The sequence below is a fragment of the Heptranchias perlo genome, chromosome 8, assembly GCF_035084215.1.
Source record: "Heptranchias perlo isolate sHepPer1 chromosome 8, sHepPer1.hap1, whole genome shotgun sequence".
Classification (NCBI taxonomy): Eukaryota; Metazoa; Chordata; class Chondrichthyes; order Hexanchiformes; family Hexanchidae; genus Heptranchias; species Heptranchias perlo.
Genome location: NC_090332.1, coordinates 88,978,164 through 89,000,689, shown reverse-complemented (window position 1 = coordinate 89,000,689; position 22,526 = coordinate 88,978,164).

Genomic DNA, 22,526 nt, shown 5'->3' with positions numbered 1-22,526 from the left:
GTACACAAATCTATAACAACATAAACTGGTAATGGTTTCCGTCCAGATGTCATGCAGACAGCAACTGTGCTAGTGTGTATATCACCCAGCTGATTAGGCCATTGAAACATCTTCCAAGATGGGTACAGTTCTGGCAAAGTCATATCGTAGGGGGAGTTTTAACTCCCGAGTGGGATACGTGGGCTGCCTGCCCAAAAGCTGCAGTGTGAGGTGCAGTCCATTTTAATGGCCGGGCCTCATGAACATCCCTCATCCAGAGGCAGCTCGCTGGCTTTAGGCCTTCGCAAGTCCGCTAAGTCCTGCTCCTCTGGGGCCCGCAAAGATAACTTTTACACTCACCTTGTAGGAGCTACCGCTGGGCGATCATCTGCAGCAGGTGCCCTGCTCAGTGGGCAGCTAAAATAGCTTTGGGGTTCTACTTAAGTGCTAGGACCCCAATTTGCATACATTTATGAGACTCCCACCTGAGTCAGGCAGGTGCCTCAACCACCCAAGAAAACAAAGGTGTTAAAATAGCCGTGGGGTGGGAAAAAAGTCGCAAGTGTAATGCTTGGATTTTAACTTCCGTTCCGTCCGTTTTCCGCTGGGCACAGGGAGTTAAAATTCTCCCTTATAGAAATAGTTGGAGGTATCATCCTTCCCTCTATCAAACAGGTCAAATAGGTTCTACCATAAGTTCAGATTTTTTTCCAAAGCTGCAGTCTGATTTAAAAGAAAGACATTGGGCTGGATTCTTCTATTAAAGTAACGGTGAGGCTAACAGCACTCAGCGTTATCCATCTGCAAATCGGACAGCGACTTCCAGCCACGCACATGCGCAGTTAAACGTGGAAATCCGGAAGTTGCTGTACCAGATGTGATCCTCCTCCGTAAACTCCACGAAAATGGGATCTCGCCGTCTGGCTCCCCGTTCAAATGAATGGAATGACGTGAAGTTCCTGGACAGATGTGGTAGATACAGACTAATCTCACCAGAAAAAATTAGGGCTTGTCCATTCCAATGGAAGTACTCTTTTAACAACGTGATAAGTCTTAATTACTGCCAAACAACCTCTCTGGCACCAAAAATTAACTTTAACAAGCATGGAGTCTCATTTCTTCAGATTTTAATTGTTGTTGGACATTTAAAAAAAAATTTAATATATTTTTGTGTTTTTACTTTTTCTTTCTGTCTCTTAATCCAATCTTTCTTACCCTCTCTTTATTTTGCTTTCTGTACCTGATTTGACATTGAATTCACTGTTCTAATTTACACTTCCTGGTTCTGACCCTGCACGGCTCATTAACGATGCTTCAAACTGCTTGGTTAAGGAGATACACAGGTCCCAGATGCCCTGTAGAGAGCTCTGCTCTCTTTGGCTCTCTAATTTACCGCAAGTTGCCAGGCAAAAACTCAAGGAAGTCTATGGGCAAGTGCGAGTCTAGTGAACGACTACTGGTGTTCGTTCACCACTCACAGCAAAATCCAGCCCATCATAAATAGCAATATGTTGGGCTCATTAATAGGACTTTCATTTCCACACTTGAGGCTGATCATAACTGACTTAAACAAGAACCCCAATTTGTGACTAGCTGTGTAAATTTTCAAAAGGAATTGATTAGCATTTCTTTACTGCAATATTCTGCAATTTAATAGTGATAACTGAACTTCACAATTACAGGAAACACAGAAGAAAGTCGCGTACAAGTTTGAGATACTTTCAGATTGTTGAGCATGCTTTATATTCTAAATATAGTCCTGGAACTGGATAGAAATACTTGCTAATTAACAACCTACCACTGGCGTCTCTGATACAGCTTTCTAATATCATATTTATATGGCCAAACTTATTTTGCTGTGAAAATGATTCAGGCTGTACTTCAGAGCAAACTGGGCACTAGGACCCTTCACTCCCACCATTGCCACCATCAGTGGGATCGCAGAATCTCCCAGTCACTCATGGATTTCACACCAGTCTGATTCTCTCAATCAGTACAATGTAGACAGATGCCCATACTCTCCATTTTAATAACTCAATTTTAATTGGGCCAGATTTTACTGTCAAAATAACAGTGAGGCTAATGGCCCGCGCCATTATTTATGTGTAAATGGTACAGCAACATCAGGCGACGGGCAGATGTGCGGTTAAACACAAACATCCAGAAGTTGCCGTCCGAGATGCGCCACTCCACCGAAAGCTTTGCGAAAACGGCATCTCGCTGCCCGCCTCACCGTTGAAATACATTGAACAGCGTGAAGTTGCTGTATTTGCGCGGTTGATACAGACTAAACTCACCACAGAAAGTTAAGTTTTGTCATTTCAAGCGTAAGGACCCTTTAACGATGTGATATGTGTTAATTACTGCCAATCAACCTCTCCGGCACTGAAAGTTGACTATTACAAGTGTGGAGTCTCATTCTTTCAGGTTTTAATTGTCGTTGGAAATTTTAAAAATGTTAAATTTAAAAAAAAATGCCTTTCTGTCTCTTTTTTCTCTCTCTCTTAATCCAATCTTTCTTTCCCTCTCTTTATTTCTCTTCCTGTACCTGATTTGACATTGAATTCACCCCCTCTAATTTACACTTCCTTTTCGGTCCTTCTTCTGTTAATTTCTCAATCTTTCAATCTGATTGGTTAAGGAGATACCCAGTCGCTTGCCCTGTTCACTCAGGTCCCGGATGCCCTGTTTCCCTCACTGCCCCGTTATCAGCTCACACTTTCAGCAACCTAGTGGGCAAAAATGTTTTGATCTGAAGGGTGCCAGGGGCAAGTCTAACTAACGGCAGATGCCATTAGATGCCCTGCTACAGCAAAACCTGGCCCAATATCTTCGGTCTGTAGCAATCTAAATATTCCAGACACTGTACTCAGGCCTGAGGATTCCAGTATGAATCAGTTAAATCAACAGTTGTGCTGTTCTTTACACCCCCAAAATAATTTCTGGTCCTCTCATCTTCAGAAGTCCTGACTATGAGCAACACCACAAAAGATCTGCTAATATTTTATAAATGGTAGGTTATCACTGCCAGATGTCACACCTCAGGTATCACACTTTGTTATAGATGGAAAACAATCCTTATAAAAAGGAGAACAGTTATTTAATGCTGGGTGCTTCACACCTGCGGTCACATCGGACAATCACTTGGCAATTTGCAAAGTTCTCTTACCTGACAACTAGGCTTTGTTGCCTTGAAGGGACAGAGCTCCAACTGTGCAGAATGATTCAGTACATGGCATAAAACTCCAGTCTTTTATAAAGTAACATACTTGGGGTAGGCGTCCACCTTGGGTGGTAACGCAAAACGAACGGTATTGCATCAGCCGTCAGTTATCCATCTCACCTGATATTCAACTACATTGAAGTCAACGGAAGTGAACTTCAAGTTGGATATTTTGGTGGCAGTCACTCACCCATCATTAAGTTCTCCATCTGATTTTAGCCAGGCAGATAATTAAGGTTGGGAAACATATTTGTTAGTTTTGGTTGAACTTACACAATGATCCTGTAGTCTGGATCAACGGAAATGAATTTCACTCTTTGAACTACAAAATTTTTGGGATGCACGCATGATGCATTCATCCTAAAAAAAATCTTGTGTACTGGCTCTGTTTGAGAATGAATGTTTGGATGGATAACTCTTATGGGATCAAGGGTATTCATGAAATCATGGCTCATGACATCAATCCAGATAACACACAACAGGCCCCCACATTTCAAGCCTTGAAACAGTGATGGAGACGCCTGGATGTATACGATAGTGCCTTACAATATGACCCCAAGATCTTTGTAGTTTGCTAGATGTCACAAAACCTGGCTTTAAGAAGGGAAGTACATCTGCAATTGGATGTGGAATGATTGCCATTTCTGGCAAAATGAAGAAGAGAAACTACAACTGCTGCACGAAGGGAATATGGCAAAGAGAGCCATGAGTCACTTAGTATACACATTGTCAATTTTGAGATTTCTCATATTTTAGTTACTGATTCAAATATAATAATGAAGAGCCAATTTTTAATTTAAAAATGTATGCTTAACGCACACAATTTTAAATTTAAAAATCGCGACTGTGACCTGTCCCTAGTAATCCTAGTATTTTAGAGGAGTCTGTCCCTGATCACTTGTTAGCATAACAGTTCCAGTTGAGAAGTGAGTTACATTGATTAATAGGTGTTCAGTTCGTGTAGTGTGGATTATAGCACCGGCTGATATCTGTGCATCAGAGCACGAGATGTCTTGATCCATCTGTACGGAGGCATTAGTTTCCCCTTGATATGCTTCTGCAAAAACAATACTGGCAAAGGCAGGTTTGTAGTATGAGTGTCATCTTCCTCCCTTAGATGCCCCGAGGTTTGCTGCAGCATGGTTTCTGTGTTCTAGAAAGCCTGGAGGCTAAAGATGAGAGAAGGTTCACCAATCAGATCACAAGTTTTTTCTTGTATTCTGTCTAATAATGCAAGAGAATTGTTAGAAAAGCCTCCCAAATATAGGAGCGGTCTTCAAATCTTGGACAGACATGGGCTTCGTAGAAGGTTAACAATTGTTGAGGGGAAAAGAATTGTTTGGCACATAAGAGGTAACTGAGATTCTTGAAGGCAGGTTTAGCATTGGAAAGCATGTGGGAATTCCATTTTAGGGTCAGAGGAAATAATGGGAAGAATGTGAATGGATGAGAATCCTGTTGATGTATTAGTGTTCATTCTTTGAAGGTTTCTCTAATTTCATAGCTATCCACATTTTTCTTTTCAGATTCCTTCTGTCTGTCTTACCTGTGACCTGTAATGTATCTGCTCAATGTACCTTTTACAATGGGCAGCGCTAATTCTTTTGCGCTACTTATGTGCTCATCAGCAAGGGATGTTATCAATGTTTTGGATAAACATGCATTTGTTGATGTGCTGGTAATTGCAATGTGATGTTGTATTCGTGCTTAAGTATTAGGGATTTGGAGGTTCTGTTTTATAACTGTAAACAATTTTACAACACCAAGTTATAGTCCAACAATTTTATTTTTAATCCCACAAGCTTTCGGAGGCTTCCTCCTTCCTCAGGTGGTGTGGAAATTACATTTTCGAATCCTTCGCATTTTAAAATCACAGAACAATGCCCGGTGATTACTGCCCGTTGCCAAGGCAATCACAGTGAGCAGACAGAAAGGTGTCACCTAAAAAGTGACACCTTTCTGTCTTTTTTGTTTTATAACAACCTAATAAATAGAAGCCAACATGGATTCAGAAAAAGAAGATCCTGCTCGGCCAGCCTGTTTGACTTCTTTGGGAAAGTAACATCCCCGGTGTACTGTGGAAATCATTACAACATAATGTACCTAGACATCCAAAAGGCATTTGACAAAAGCCCCTCATGAAAATCTTATAGTCAAACTCAAAATGGTGATATTCATGGTAAACCCTGGGAATGGATGAAAACTGGACAATCGGTAGAAAGTAACAGGTGCTTATTAGAGGAATTAAGTTTGGGAGAGGGAGGATATGATTGAGATTATGGACGTGTGGGAGGGGTCCACTACCTGCCTCTGCAATCCATTGCAGCAGATTTCCCATGACCGGCAGGACACCCAGGAGCTTGTGACCGCCCCACAGTTCTCTCTTCCAAAAGGCACTGGGTGCTGGGAGTCAATTGAAATTTTCAAGACTGAGATGGACAGATTTTTATCAGGTAAAGGTTTCAAGGGATATGGATCAAAGGCGGGGAGGTGGAGTTGAGGTACAGATCAGCCATGATCTAAATGAATAACGCAACGGGTTCAAGGGACTGAACAGCCTACGCCTGTCCCCGTGTTCCTACATAAGCCCAGGATATTTCAGTGGCCTCAAGACACCAGGAACAGCTACTAAGGACATTGGTGCCTTTTGTGGTGGCAATTACCACTGCTTCAACAGATGCCTTGAGGGTCAGCGTGAAAACTACACTTTCAGATAGCTTCCAAGACCTGGTTGGGATTATTCAGTCTGTCAGAATACCAATCAGAGGCACCTCTGAGGCTGTGCCCAGCACCAGTGAGCTCCAAGGAGTGGGTGTAGATGTTGCTGTCTCTCCAGAGAGTGGCGTTCACCTAGCTCTCTTAAGGCCCCCTCCATTGCCTACATGTCAGGGAGTTTCAGACATGGGTCACTACAACAGAATGGCTGTCAGAGGTCGATCCCTCTGGGACAGCAGCTTCCCTGAGATGAGGGTCACCTCAGGCCTCCCAGGTTCCAGGAGAACCATCCCAGCCTTTCACCACTCAAGGCCATTTCACTCAGGGAGAACCTCATAGGAAGCAAATTACGAGCTCAAGTGTGTAAGGTAACTGGCACAAAGAGTAGGCATGAAGTTAAGAAGTTGGAGACTGGGCGATTAGAAATGTTGGCACTTTTTGGTGTTAACACATTCTCACTACACACACAGGATGCATTTTACAAACTGCCTGCAACAAGTACATGGGGGTAGATGTAGACTTTGTGCGATAGTGTAAATCGGGGAATAGTCAGTTGGCAGCCTGCTTTACATCTCATTGACTTCAGTGGAAATAAAAATGGGGAGAGATGTAAAACGGCCTGCCGACTCACTATCACCCGTTTTACACCAGCGCACAGAGTCAAGATCTACCCTATACACATTTACAGTAAGTGCATTTTTAATTTCTACTTGTTGGTAGACCAGTGATCATTTTTTAAGCTGTGGACTGGTGACTGCTTTGAGCTATTGCTCGTGACATCTTGCAGTTGTGGAGATTTATTTTGGGGTCCACTGTATAGACTGCTCCCAGAATGCGTTGTTTACCATGAATGGTTTTTGCAAACATCATTAAGGAAAAATCAATATGAAAGAAATGGTCCTGTCTACAATATAGTTGTTAGCCGTAGAAATTGCTAATATAATGATTGAACCATTAAGAACTAATAAAGTCCTGCAATAAAATGATTGCACTTAAACCTTACTTTCTCCTCCTGTCACTGAAAAAAAAGAAAGCAAAATAATAACACTCCTGTTCCTTTAGCAGGTTATCATTTTGAAATTGTGCTAGTTCTCAGACAGTCTATGTTACAGTAATGGTTTCTATGCCAAACCCTCCACAATGAACAACATGATGTGGAGATGCCGGTGATGGACTGGGGTTGACAATTGTAAACAATTTTACAACACCAAGTTATAGTCCAGCAATTTTATTTGAAATCTACAAGCTTTCGGAGGCTTCCTCCTTCCTCAGGTAAATGTCAGGAGTTCCTGACATTTACCTGAGGAAGGAGGAAGCCTCCGAAAGCTTGTAGATTTCAAATAAAATCGTTGGACTATAACTTGGTGTTGTAAAATTGTTTACAATGAACAACAAAACAGATGGACAGGGCAAACTCAGTAACAACGGTGGTAAGCAAATCTAAAATGTTAAAGGGAAATATATTGCCCTTTGGGGGCCTGGAGAGTCATTGAGGGAGATTTTAACCCCTATACGATGGGCGGGAGAGAGTGGGAGAGGGGTTTAAATTGCTTAAAATGTGAAATCCGACCCCAACCCACCGTGAACGTGCCTATTTCCGGTTTGACAGGGTGGGTTTGGAGGGCGACCGAGTAACCCACTCTCAAGAGGCGAGTCAGATCAGAATACGCTGCATTCCTCAGATTTTGGCAGCCATTAATGCTGGCCGGCTGAGTTTCCCAGAGAGACGGGAGCTGCCCCTCAAGCAAACCTGCCCCGATCTCTCCCTCCCTGAGGTCGGCCAACGCCCCCCCCCCCCACCCCCCGAGAATGTCTCCCACCCCGCAATCTCCCTCCCTCCCTTCCCCCTCGCTGCAATGCTCCGAGCCCCCCTCCCCCACCCCACTGACCCCCGATCTTCTCCGATTGTCAGGGACTGTCCCCAGCGATCCCCGGTTGCTGCCTTCTACAGCAGGTTTTCCCGCATGGTGGCGACCAGCCTCTCAATCTGTCTGGCTACCTGGCGGGAAACGGAGTAAAAAAATTCCAATGAGGTCTTACTGTTAAATTCGGCAGGACCTCTGCCTTGCCAGTATTTCCGGATTTCTCAGCCGCTGACACGAGCACCCGTTCCCTCCCTCACTCCCTCCCCACTCCCTCACCAGCTCTCTCCCCCTCTCCTTCCCCCCTCTCCCTCCCCGCTCCCTCCCTGCCTCCCCGCAAATATCAGGGCCATTGTCACTACTGAAGTAGCCTGGCTGATCTTCTTGCCCTCGTAATTATATCACTACCAGTCAATCTCCCATTGCACTGCGCGCAGGCTGTCGAGACCAAGTTTAACAAACAGAGTTAGAAGGCCGAGGAATAACTGGATCCAGGCAAGGGAGGGGATTAGGGGAAGATGGGGGTGAGGAAGAGATGTAGAGAGGAGGAGGATGGAGCTTCTTGGGGAGGCGGAGCGGGAGAGTGAGATGAGTACGGGGGAGGCAAGAGAAGAGGAAGGATACAAGGAGGAGCAGGGGGTGGAGGAGAGGGTGGATTGGGGGTTGGGAGGGGAGGGCCAATGGACGCTCCATTTTCATCACAATGGACAGGCAAACAGGGAGGAGGAAGAAGAGGGGAAGAGGAGAGAGCCATGAGTGGAAGAGGGTGGGCAATGGTGGACGGAGAAGCAGTGGGTGGAACTGGATCAGCGCCAATTTTGTTCTCAGTGGGAGGGGAGATGCAAAAGCCAAGGGTCCATGTTTTTTTACAATGGGGAGAAGACATGTGGTGGGCCAAGATCCAGTTCCATCTCTGTGGGGGGAGAGGGAGTTCTTCTCAGTTGCGGGGGCGGGGAGGGGGGTGCAAAGTAGGTTTGTGTCTCAATCTCAGTATGGGGGTGGGGGGGGGGGAAGAGAACAGTCCCCACTATGGGTAGGAGGAGGGCATTGCCATGGGGAAGGTTTTCTTGTCAATGGGGAGTCCTAAGTTGTTTTTGGCTGGGGAGCATTTGGAAGAGGCATAAGTTGCTTTTCAGTGAGGGGCGATGGAAGGGAGAGCTCCGAGCTGCTTCCCAGGTTTGGGGAGGGTTCAGATTTCTCCTCGGTGCTGGGGGTGGGGGTAGGAGAGAGGTTTGAGTTAATTACTGGGGGGGAGAGAGATCCAAATCATTTTTCAATGAGGAGAGGGAGAAGTGTCCTCTTTTAAACGTTTTATAGAGAGGGTACAAAAATGTTATGGAGGGTTGTGTGGTTATTTTATGGGGTGACCACGATGTGGCCCTTCAGCAGAGGTGTGGCTCACACACCTCCCTTTGCCTTATGTCAAATGACGATCCTCGACACTCTGTGCTCCCATCTCATTGACTGTGATGTTAAAGCCCTTCCTGGGATTTTGTAGAATTGCCAAGTTCCGACACACATATGTTTTGCTTATTTCCTTTCTCTTTATGGATCCATTTTTCAGTGCATTTAACTTGGAACTTTGTTTGATTATTTGAACCGAACATCGTGCAGCAGAGCCGGAGAGTCCGGAGTTTCTGTGGGACTCCGGTGATTAAGGGTGTTGGATAATGTGGACTCTCCACATTCACCAGAAGCTTGAGCTCATTCACCAACACTGCCTTTCATAAGCTGGTACTTTTTGCTCCACCTTTTTGTGCCTTCATATTCCCCCTTTCCACTTCAAATAATTTACTGATGAATAAATAACGTAAGATGAAGAGAAATTTTTTTATGCGCGCTATCAACCCAGCCTCTGAGCAGCGTGCATTGCCCCGCGACTGGAAACGTCTGTGAGGAGGAGAGACGCCCACCAAATCTGTCAGGAGGAGAAGTCCCACCCACAGATTCAGGCTGCATTGCTCAAGCAGGCGAGCAGACTTCATTCATTTAAAGTTAGTATTCTGTATGGCATTATAAATAAAAAATTTAAATTTTTTAAATAAAAAGCCAAAGAAATATTTGAATTAAATTAAAGAGACCAGAAGGGAAAAGTAAAAAAAAATTTAATTTTTTATTTTTTAAAAAGATTTTAATGACCAAAAACTATTGAAATAAGGAGAAATATGAGCCTTCACATTTTTAAAAGTTAATTTTTAGTTGTTTGACAGTCATTAAGACTAACCACGCTGTTAAAACTTAGTTGAGACTTGGTATTTTTAAGCGTAGCGTTTGGCGGCATAATTAGTTACTTTCCAGGTGGGCAGATAAGCAAGTTGGCGATTTTTCAATGATTCCCTGATTGCAGCATGCGACTGCCCTTTAATTCGAAGCTGTCACATCGCCGATGAACCAATAGCAGCAAGTTCTGGATTTCTGCGTTTCACTGCGCGTGTGCAGACAACAAAACTTGCTCTGTCAATTCACCTCTAAAAACTGAGAGCACTGGGAGTGCTGTTGATCAGGAGCGATTTCTGGACCACTATTGAGTAAGCATCCAACTCCCTCGCCAAACATTTAAATGGGGGCTGCATATGGTGACACCACTATTCCTGGCCAGAATGGAGATGATTGGGTAATTCCCCCGTCAATCACGCCTGGAGACCGCGTTGCTGTAAGTGACTGGGTTTGATTTACTCATGAGTTCTGTTCTCTGTAGTTCATAGAGACACTTTGTAAATAGACTTTGTTTGCTGTAAAATAGACTGTTTGCTGTGAGTCCTGCCGTAAGTCCCATCCCACCTCCAACTCAATGACTGACACAGTGGTGTCAATAGACACTCCATTTATTTTAAACTGGTTAATGCACCCACAAAATGATGGAGAGAGGAATTTCAGACAAATATCTTAAACAATCAAATGCCAGTATCTCACGGTGTAAATGCAGGCCAAGAGGGAAAACTGCGAGAGTTTTAAAATGGGCAGCGTCAGCCTGCAGTATATTATTCCACATGCAGATAAAGCAATCTCCCTGCCCTCAGTGTTCTTTTTAAGATCAATATGCCTACATGGAGCCTCACTGACTACACACTTCATTACAATCTTCTTCCTCTTTGATCTTGGGGCAGCTCTATTACAGTCAGAGCGTTCAAACTCACTAATATGAACCTCTAACAGTCTCCAAGACTGTAACAATAGAATTCACCAGTACATGTCTCTCTATCCATCCATCTATTACGTCTGATTTGAGCATTTCATTTGAAGTAAAAATATTGCACACACCATGTTACATGTGTACTGTGTACATTAATTTTCTTACTTCTTAGAAGCCTAAAGTGGAGTTGAAATACTCAAGAAATACTATAAGAGCATAAGACATGAGGTTATTGAAAAATTCCAACTATACTGTGTTATTTACCGATAGACTTAAGATTTAGGGACTGTAGAGCACTGTTATGTCGGAATCCTTAAAATATCTCGACAAAGATTGCTCAGACACTTTAGGTTCTTCAGCAAAAAAATTTAAAATTCATCAGTAAGAATGATCTATATTTATTGGTTTTAACATGCTTGAAGCAAATGAGATGGTGTTGCGATTAAATTTGTCTATTTTCCCCTCAATTGTCTCACAAATTCACAGACATGTGAGCGAGATAGTGCACTTTTTGAAGGTGATTTATTTTTTCTGCATGAACTGCTGTTAATTCCAATAGCGCCATGAGGACTAATCTGTTTTTGTTTTTTTTTTCAGCCACAGGTTTAAAGGTAACAGGTAAATAAGAAAAGTTTGTCATAGATGAAAGTGTCCACATTTGGTGCCGGGGCCAGTCATTTGCATTTGATTGAGAGCCGAGCTGTAAGGGATCATCAATCGCCTTTCTGATGACTTATTGACAGCCGTCAATCTTCGAGGTCAGTTGTTAAAGATTGCAAAATAAAAGGCAAATCGGTTTGAATGCATTGGAATGAGCAATCCCTCCCTGTGTGTTTTCTACATCTGTAGTGCCTTGAAATGTGTGAAAACCAGTAGACAGTTTTAAATTGGTAACATTGGCCAATAGCCTACCACCCCAATCCTCCTCAGTACCTTACGTAATCTTTAAGAAAAGCCACAGTCGCGTGCAGATTGAATGACAGGGCTGACACACTCTGGGAAGCTGGTGTTGCACTGGGCTAGCTGCCTTGAGAATTGATTCTGGTGTGTAACAGTGTATAAAAGTATAACTTTAGGGACAAATTGTGCTGAAACTCCATTACTATTCGCTGAATATTAATCACTTCTAACTTGGAGAGATCAACGAGATTTAGGGCTATATATTTGGTTAGATTGCTTCTCTTTGCTTTTCCAGCTTTCCGCTCCTCTGAAAGCAGCAAATTCATACAGTTGGTTGTACATTCGCAGGAGCTCTAATAATTTTATGAATAATAATAGTTTTCTTAATTTTGTAAATAAAACAGATGACAAACTTCTCAAAAATGATCAACCATCAGGTATTCACCAACAATTTGCATTTATAAAGCGCCTTTAACATAGTAAAACGTCCCAAAGGGCTTCACAGGAGCGATTATCAGACAAAATTTGACATCGAGCTGCATAAGGAGGTATTAGGACAGGTGAAGGTAGGTTTTTAAGGAGTGTCTTAATGGAGGATAGAGAGATAGAGAGGCAGAGAGGTTTAGGGAGGGAATTCCAGAGCTTAGGGTCTAGGCAGCTGAAGGCACGGCCGCCAATGGTGGAGCGAAGAAAATCGGGGTTGCACAAGAGGCCAGAATTCAGTTTTGGTTATTGTGATGTAATTTATTTGCAAGTGTTCAAATGGTCAGCTGATTCTTTGAATGTTGTTATCTTTCCTAATTAAATCTACAGTTTAGATTTAAAATGGGGTTGAAAGTGCATAAGAGAATGTTGTGAATTTGGGATTATTCATCCATTGATACAGGTTGAAAAGGGAATGGTATCTCTTTGTAATCTTATTGATATCTCTTTAAAATGAACAAGAAAGAAAAGATCAGAAATTACTATTTGCAATATTAACCCTTAATGCATCCATATGACACTCCTCCATCCCTCATTTCATTGGAAACATTACATCATTTAAAATAAATGGGTTAATGCCTCCATTAAAACAATGGGCAGAGGAATGTTATACCAACAGGTTAAACATTTAAACGCTAATATAAGAAACAGTGATTTCTAGTCTTAAATTTTCATACTTTAAAGTTTCAGATAACCAGACATGTTGAAGATCTGTTATAATAAATTCCAAAAGTGGTTACACATGATTGCTGCAATTTAAAAACTAATCATACAATAATGTTTAAAATGATGTCACTCATGACTATCAGAGTACTATAAATTAATGAAGTGATGAAACAGTTTTAGAGCACAAAAGATTTATAGAAATGCTTTTAGCTAATGCACAATTTAACATAAGAATATATTATCCTGTTGAGAAATTAATGAAAGATAATCTGTCCCTAGTTAAATGTGACAAGGTTAACATTTTCAGTGTCTTTACTGAATGGCACTTGTAAAACAATGTTACAAGTTTTTTTCTTTTTTTTTTGCAAATATTAATAATATATGTAAGGTCAGGAGATTTAAGTTAATTTTATAACTCTCCTGGAAAACTGACTATGTAATATATGTTAAATAATTATGAATTATGTAGTGCATTTCAGCAAGTTCAAAATGAAGGAAAAATTGTTCTGAAGTAATGTTAAAAAGATACAGAGGCAAGACCCATCCTGATGGCTGAGTGAGAAAATGTACTGCATGGTATGATACTGAGACGCACAGAGAGCGTAGGCTCCATCTTTGATGCCTGGACTGAGCTGGACTTGCCGATCCCAGCCAGTGAGGCAGTGGGCGCGCTACTACTGCCGTCAAAAAAACCTGGAATAGGGAGGAAAAACAAATTGGCCAAGGTTCATGCACCTAATTACTGCCCAGTGACCTCCGCTGGAAGTGTGAAAACAAGGACGCTGGATAAGGATTGGACTTAGCTGTGAAAAGTTTGCATTGTTGAATAGCCTGCCAATATTCACTGTGGAGTCTCACATGTGCAGACGGGCCATTTGGTTGAAGGATTGTTGCCCTCCCTGTAGCTGTAACCCCAACATGAATCACTGCTTTCCGGAGTGAGGTGATAATGGCAGAAATTAGAGGGGAAACTGAGGGAGGAGAGAAAAAATAGAGGCAACATTTGGAGATCTCCATTAAAAAATTATTGTGTGGCTTGAATGCAATTTTACAGTATCACAAACTTTACACCAGATTCTTCTCCCTCTATTACCAGTCGTGTATGTTGTTGGAAACACAATTTTTATGGAGGGAATGGTTTTAATAAGGCACTTTAGTAACATAATTTTGCACACTTTTACGGTTTTCATTGAACTTGGACTCACTGAGGCAGCCATGTAGAATAAATTTTAGGTGTCATTTTTTTTCAGGTTTATAAACCCCAAACCCGGATGCATTAATCTTTTTTTTCTTATTTATATTTGCCCATTCAGCAAGTGGAAAGGGAAAGGACCTTTAAAACTTGCCACACCTTTGTAGATGTTTCCTTTAATCCAAACAGACAAAAAAAACAATTGCGCTTATGTGAAAGTAAGTTTGAGACATTTTAAAATTGTTGATACGTAAATTGCATCTCAAAACTGCAAATTGCACCAAACAAGTACAATTGACTTTTTTATACTCGGACGCATGGAACTGAACTTGTTGACTGTTAGTGACCGTGCTGGATCAGACACTAAGAATGGTCACGTGGGCCAGGTGCCAAGGGGCTCCCACCACTTAAGATCTGCAGTCCAGCCCAAGCCATCACCTTCAGGAGAGTGGAGAGAAAAAAATAATTTGTTCAGATTGGTGGGAGGGTGGGAGGATTTATATTTAAGACTTGCGTTGTTTAAAATGATTAAAGGAGTTGATAGGGTCGATAGAGAGAAAGCATTTCCTCTGGTGGGGGGGAGTCCAGAACAAGGGGGCATAACCTTAAAATTAGAGCTCGGCCGTTCAGGGGCACTTCTTCACACAAAGGGTGGTGGAAATCTGGAACTCTCTCCCCCAAAAAAGCCGTTGAGGCTGGGGGTCAATTGAAAATTTCCATGCTGAGATTGATCGATTTTTGTTAGGTAAGGGTAGTAAGGGATAAGGTGGGTCAGTGGAGTTAAGATACGGAGCAGCCATGACCTAATTGAACGGCGGAGCAGGCTCGATGGCCTCCTAATAAAGCCACAGCTCAAATTGTGAAGCAAATGAATGCTGTCAAGTTTTAAATAAAACTGGTCATTTTTAGTCACAGAGAAGGCCAATAGAAAACAGAAGTCACCAGAACCAGGAGATTGTGTGATAAAAAGAAAAAGTACAAGCAGTAACAATCTGAAACCAATTCTGGTGAAGGGTCCCACCTGAAACATTAATCTCTTTCTCTTTCAGGTGGTGACTTTCCTACTGTGCATTTTTTTTTGTTACTGGAGAACACATATAAATGCCAAAGTACCGAACATATGGAGAAGATCTACTTTCGCAGAACTGTAACCGTAAGTCAAACTGAAACAGGTGTGATGGGGTCAATTTTAACCCCGAAGAACGGGTGTGTTGGGCGCGGGTGGACAGTGAAAATTGTCGGTTTTGGGAGCGGGACCGCATCCTGGCTCCGACCTGCCGATTTCCGGGTTTGACCCAGACAAGTCTGGGTCCGCGCATGCTTCTGGAACCCAGAAGTCCAGCCGGCACTTAAAGCTGCCGGGACGATATTTAAAGGGCCAACTGAGGTACGTAAAGTACTTAAAGATGTTAAATTTTGTGGTTTGAACTGCACGTGCCATTTTAACTGCTTCTGAACGTGTCTCCTGTGGCCTCTGAAAGACGCCATGGAAACAGAGGCGAGTTGCAGCCGGCACCCATTTGGATCTTTAAACCAGTGACTGACACGTGTGAAGAAAAGGGGAGTTTTTGCAGCAGGGCAATCAGTTCTCTCAGACAAACCTTTGGCTGGGAGTTCTTTGTGTTTAGTCTGAGGTTTCTTGGTTCACATTCAGAATTCTTGTGTTCGGACAAATTTACCTATATTTTGGACCCCCTCAAACTGACACCATCAGGATGGGGGGGGCGCAATGGATTTATTCTACAGTACACCTGAGGAGGAGGTACATCACTATCTACGGCAGGCACAGCGGACAGTTCTGGGAGCTGTAGCTCCACAAGACAGAGGTGCGCCACAAGGACCTGCAGAAGAGTAGAGAGGGGAACAACAGAGGGGCCGAGATTGCAGGGGGCACGACCCTCGCGAGAGGGTCCACAGACAGAGGCTGAGCTTCCTGGACCTCTCCTAGGAGCAGTGCCTAAGAAGGCTCAGATTGAGTCGCCAGATGTTTGCAGATATCTTCACACTCCTTCATGCAGAGTTGCTCCCGACTGTGTCTGGTGGTCACACATTGCCCGTCGCAATTAAAGTTACCACTGCCCCTCGATTTCCTCGCCTCCGGATCCTTCCAGGGCGTCACCGGTGATATCACCAGGATCTCTCAGTCGTCTGCCCATAAGTCCATGTGACAGGTCACGGATGGTTTGTTTCCAGGGCATCCCACTACGTCAACTTCCCCATCGACGACATCAGCCAGACTGAGAGGGCAGTGGGTTTCCACTCTCTGGCTGGCTTCCCAAGGGTACAGGGCGCAATTGATTGCACACACGTGCACAGAACCTGAACACGAGCTAGGAATGTTCAATAACCGAAAGGGATATCACTCCATCAATGCACAGCTGGTTTGCGACCACCGGAAGAGGTTTCTGTGGGTGTGTGCCAAATTCCCTGGCAGCTGCCATGATTCCTTCATTTTGCGAATCCAACATCCCATCCCTCTTCCACACACAAGACAGACTTAAGGACTGGCTCCGTGGAGACAAGGGATAACCCCTGCAGACATGGCTCATGACACCTGTGAGGAATCCCACCAGTGAGGCACAGCAGTGGTGCAATGACAGTCACACCACCATCAAGTCTGTCATTGAACAAGCCATAGGACTGCTCAAGATGCATTTCAGGTGCCTGGATCGGTCTGGGGGAGCCCTTCAGTACTCACTGGAGAGGGTGTGCAGAATAATAGTCGTGTCCTGCACAACATCGCTCAACAGAGAGGGTTACCGGTGGATGAGGCCCCGTGTGCTCCAGAAGCATCCGCACCTGCCATCAACATTGAAGAAGACGAGGAGGAGGATGAGGAGGAGGAGGAGGGGGAGGACGATGGGCAACCCATCAGCAGAGCAGTGGCACACCTGGCCGCTCGTGATGCCGGGGAGTCACTCATATTTGATAGATTCTCATAAGGAGATCTGCAAAGTGAAGATAGTGAAGTAGTCAGACCGCCTGGAACCACCACCAACACCAGCCCACACCCCGCCCCACTCCGTTTGCACGAAACAATCCTATAACCACGTAAATACCCATTCTAAACGTGCCCAATGGGTGGCAACAAGTCTTGGTGTTCATGGTGAGGTACATGAAGGGCGCTTTCACGAAAGGGACTCAAGAACGGACAAGACGTGGCAGTAGTGGTGACAAGTATGACATTTATTGTGACTGTAACAAAAAACAAAGAGAAATGAAAAACATGACATTTAGTCAGACGCCCTTGTGCGTACCCTTGGTGATAACAAAACCTTCCTCTTCCTGCTACTTCTACGGGGTGCATCCCTTGTGGCTTCAGCAGAGGCAGTGGCAGGTCCCTGCCCTGACAGCTTAGATGCTTTTGGGCCTACGCCCTCTGGGTTTTGGAGCCCGTGAGGACCCCGCCAAAGACTGCTCCACCTGCACCTGTGCAGGGGGAGACTCGGCCACCTGGAGAGGAGGCAGCATTGCGGGTACTGGTTGAGGTGGGGGGGGGGGGGTGGGGGGGTCACTGGGTGAGACGTGGGGGCGCTTTGAGTGGGGTCTTCACTTCCACGAGACCTTTCGCCATCATCCCTCTCCTGGGCCAGGCCCACATCACTCCTACCACTCTGAGCAATGCTAAAAGTATGTGTCTGCCTGTTTAAGGTGGCAGAATGTTGGTTGCCCTGAGTCCGCACGGCTGTTGTCAGGGCCTGAATGGACTCATTTGTGAGCCGTGCTTGAAGCTCCAGCGCAGACATTCCCGCTATTACCTGTGCCACCATTCCGCTAATGGAGGTGGACTCCTCCACCCTCTCCGCTATCGTGGAGAGGGTGCGTGGCATGTCTTCCAGTACGTCGCAAAGGTACATCTCTACCTCGGTCATTCTCCTTCTCAGGGATGGCCCCCCCCGGGGTTCAGCATCTGCGTCCAGCTGAGCTGAGCCTGGAGAGGAGTGCTCCCACCCCCCCCACCCCGACGCGGACTCTCCACATCTGCCTCTGTCACCAGTGTCTGCTCGTGCTCACTTGTGAGTGGTGAATCACCAGGTGACAGCCCAACTAACTGTCTAATAAGACCCACCGAGGTGTGAGTATCTGCACTGGTGCATGGCTGGATGTGATATAACGGTGCGCCCTCAGAGGCTTGGAGCTCCTTTGAGGAATCGCCCTCGTCCAGGTCGTCTGCTGTTTCAGCACTCCTTGAAGGCCCGGGAAGAGAACGTGCAGCAATATTAAGAATCATTGCAGAAGTGATGTTGCGATGAGCATCCTGAGGTGTGCAACAGGTCAATCATTAATAACATCAATTCATGTTGTGTGTAAGGGATGTTAAAGTTCTGTCACCTGACATTTGCGGGATGCCAGTCTCGGCATCTCCAACATCCAGGCATTCCAGCTTCAGGCTGAGCTCCGAGGCCTCCACCTCCGCCTCTGTCAGGGCCACAGTCCTACTCCTCTCCCGCGCATTCTGTGCTCTCCTCTCCTACAAGTGGAGAACGTACAGACGTGGGAATGAATGAGGATGACGGGGTCACCCAATGGATGCACTGCTCTGGGTGAGGCTGACCATGAAAGAGATGTATCAGAGAGATTGATCACATTGCATCAGGGTTAGGGTGAGTGGGAGTGGTGGGTGCATAAATGGGGAGGTGAGGAAGTGCACAGAAAGTGGAGCTATCTTGACACTGAGCCTTAAGTGGGTGTGAGGAGTGATGTGATGGAGCAGGCTGGGCAGGGCAGAGTGTGGGAGTAGTCACTTTTCCTGACCTGGTTAGGTCATTGAAGCGCTTCCTGCACTGCATCCATGTCCTTGAGACGGTGCTCCTGCTGGTCACCTCCTCTGCCACCTCGAGCCAGGCTTTCTTGGTGGCACAGACAGGGCGTTTCCTCCAGTCTGCCGGGTACAATGTTTGCCTCCTGCTCCTCGCACCGGCTAACAGCAACTCCAGCAAAGAGTCACTGAACCAGGGTGCGGGCCTCGTCCTCTGCTGCTCCATATTTGATGATTTCTCCTTTCTCCCGCAAAACCCATGGTTGCAATGTCCCTTTAAATAATCCAGGTCACAGCTCGTCAGTCAGGGGTGCAGTTCGCCCGCCGCGCAGCTCGGAGACGAGAAGCCCGGAAGTCACATTAAGGGCCTTCAATTGAATCGCGATCACTCGAGAAAACGCATTAAAAAAATTTTCCTAGTTTCCGACCTGTGTATTGACCCCCCCCCTGCTGAGATCTCACCAGTGTGTTCAAATGTACCCCGATAAGTCAGTCTCTACATAGTCACTGTGATGCTACATGCCATAATTTCCATCCAGTCACTCCATGCATGTCCTATAACTACCTTGCATCTCATTCAGCCTATGAGTGTCAGTGGGAATCATGGCAATTAATCCTCTAGCTCTTCCAATGGCCTCATAACAAAAGGCATTGCCCAATGTAGCACTAAGCTAAGCAGACCAAAAGGTCGCCAGTTTGATTCCCCGGTCTGTGCTGTTAGCTGACCTCAGCTAGGACAGCAATTGACCTTAGTCCCCCGGAGCTAGGGAGAGGGAAATGTAGCCAGGATTCTCATCCTGTTTATTCTCTAATGACTCCTGCTGTAAAATGTGCACGAGTGGGCACCAGATGAGAAAAGAATCAGGTTAGAACAGGATTGAGCTTTGCCTGTGAATGCTCTCCAGAGTTGAATATCCTAAAAACACTCATTATAAAGGTTCATACATAAAGCCTGGCCAGTTGGAGAGGTATTCGAAGGCTCCTGAGGTGGTGTGACCACACCCCAGTGTGACACAGCACCTTTAAGAGAGGAAGGGTGCAAAATTGGAGAAAAATTAAATTTCGCAATCTATTTACTTTGCTGATTGCTGCTTCTCAGTGACTGAGCATGTAAAATGCAGAATCTGCAAATACCACTGGATATCGATCAAGTTCACCCTTTGCTGAATGAGTTGAGAAAGTAGTTAACTCTATTAGTTGGTCTCACCTTGTCTAAGCTACTGTAATTCTCAGACTGATTCATAGACCAGTGAATAAGAGTAGGGATAGGGAGACAAAGATGCTTAATCAATGCTATATTAATGGAATGAGCTTGTGTCTTCTTCACTGGGATAATTGTCACCAAAAATGCTGAATATTGTAAAAGAAGGTGTTCTGGTGACAGTAAAAGGGTAAAGTAGATTCATTAGAATTAAGAAAGGACCAAAATGAAGAAACTTACATAAATTAAAAAATATTCTTAAAAGGACAATGTAGTTTCAATCCATTACCAAGATAACATTCTTAACTTCATTCCGCAGCTATATATTTTTTGCGTTTTAAATCAAATACTACACTATGGTGGTAGGAGGCAAGGAGCCATTTCCAAATAAGTTAACTGAGTGACTTCATACTTATGTGGCTGCATCCCGTTCAATAGTGTAGAACAGTACTGGATGACTTTTGCCACTGATGGTACTCTTAAACACTGAGAGAAATGCTCTGAGTGAGATGGTAACCTCTTCCCACCTAAAACCCATTGAAAGACAGTAAAGACTTGATTTTCTTAATTCTACCCTGACCCCAACGTGACTCAGGCCCAGTTTCCTGGGTCGGGGGTCATTGTGCATTCCTGGCGGGATTTCCGCCAGCGAGCAGGAGCCTGCCAACAGCCAGGAAAATGAAGGCAGTGCTGCAAGGGAGCCAAAGGCACCATAAAGAGGACCCTGGGTGCTGTCCTTCCCCATCGTCCACTGGCCTTTACACGTGGCAGGTGGGGAAAGGAGTAGCCAGTCTTGGTGGAGCTAGGGGGAGGGAAATTCCACTCCCTTTTCCACCACTATCCCACCTGATTTTTGAGTGGGATATAGCAGAGGAAAATTCATCTCTAGATCTTTATAACAAAAAAAACAGAGAAAAAAAAAAGCAGAAGAAAAATCTTGATGTAAACTAGTTATGATTATGTGCTGTTTAATGTGGAAAATTGCACCTAGAAAGAAGAAATGGGCATCATACGGGCTGTGTAAATGATGTCAGGATAGCAAAGGGTGAACTTGATAGATCTCCAGTGGTATTTGCGGATTCTGCATTTTACACGTCCAGTCACTGAGGAGCAGCAATCGACGAGGTAAATAGATTTCAAAACCAGCACAGAACAAACCAGAGGAAGTCATGACTGAAATTTACGGTGCTCTGGTCAAACCACACCTTGAGTACACTGTCCAGTTTTGAGACACAAAGGAAACATCCCAGGTCTGGACGCAGTGTAAGGAAGAATCCTGAGACAGATTTCCCTTACACCAGGAATTTCCTCGGCGGTTCTCCCGAACGGCGGCTGTAACTCCGGCGGAAGATCATCGGAAACCCGATTCCTGCCGAACTTACGGCAGCCAATCAAGGAAATTCCCGGAAGCAGCGTCGGAGGGTTGAGTAATGGGGAAGGATGGAGGAATCTAGGCTTTTCAACCTGGGGAGGAGGTGATTTAAAGGAAATTTCATAGAGGGTTATAAAGCTAGACACCGATCTCATTTTGGTAGCTGTAGTATTGATTCCAGTCTGGCTGCACCCTGTTTGAATGCAAATCCGACTCTCCCAACGAGAAGAGAGCTCTCTGCACATATTCTTACATGTGTATACTCCCTGCTGGTAAATTTTAAATGTACTGAAGCATCTGTACTCTTAAAAATTAGCTCTACTTCCATTTATAAAGTACCCAGGAAGTCCAGTGGACCGCCTGAGCACTTTCTAAACTGCACGTGGCACTGCATTAGAGCTACACTTCATGTGGTGGCGTGAAAGGACTTCCTCTGGAGTCGGATTGAGACCAGTCCCTTAAGTTACACATTCAATTTCTGCATCAATGCAACGTAGAAACCAGTTTGTGGCAAAATGAGAGATTATACCTGTCAGGAAAGATTGAACAGGCTGGGGCTCTTTTCTCTAGAAAAGAGAAGGCTGAGGGGTGGCCTGATAGAGGTCTTTGAGATTATGAAAGGTTTTGATAAGGTAGACGTAGAGAAGATGTTTCCACTTGTGGGGGAGACCAGAACTAGGGGCCATAAATATGAGATAGTCACTAATAAATCCAATAGGGAATTCAAGAGAAACTTCTTTACCCAGAGAGTGGTGAGAATGTGGAACTCACTACCACATGGAGTAGTTGAGGTGAATAGTATAGATACATTTAAGGGGAAGCTGGATAAACACATGAGGGAGAAAGGAATAGAAGGATATGCTGATAGGGTGAGATGAAGATGGGTGGGAGGAGGCTCGTGTGGAGCATAAACACCGGCATGGACCAGTTGGGCCGAGTGGCCTGTTTCTGTGCTGTACATTCATTGTAATATTTCCATAAATTCAACCATAGCAGCAGGACAAGGAACTGCAAATTCAAACTGGCAAAAAAAAAATAGGA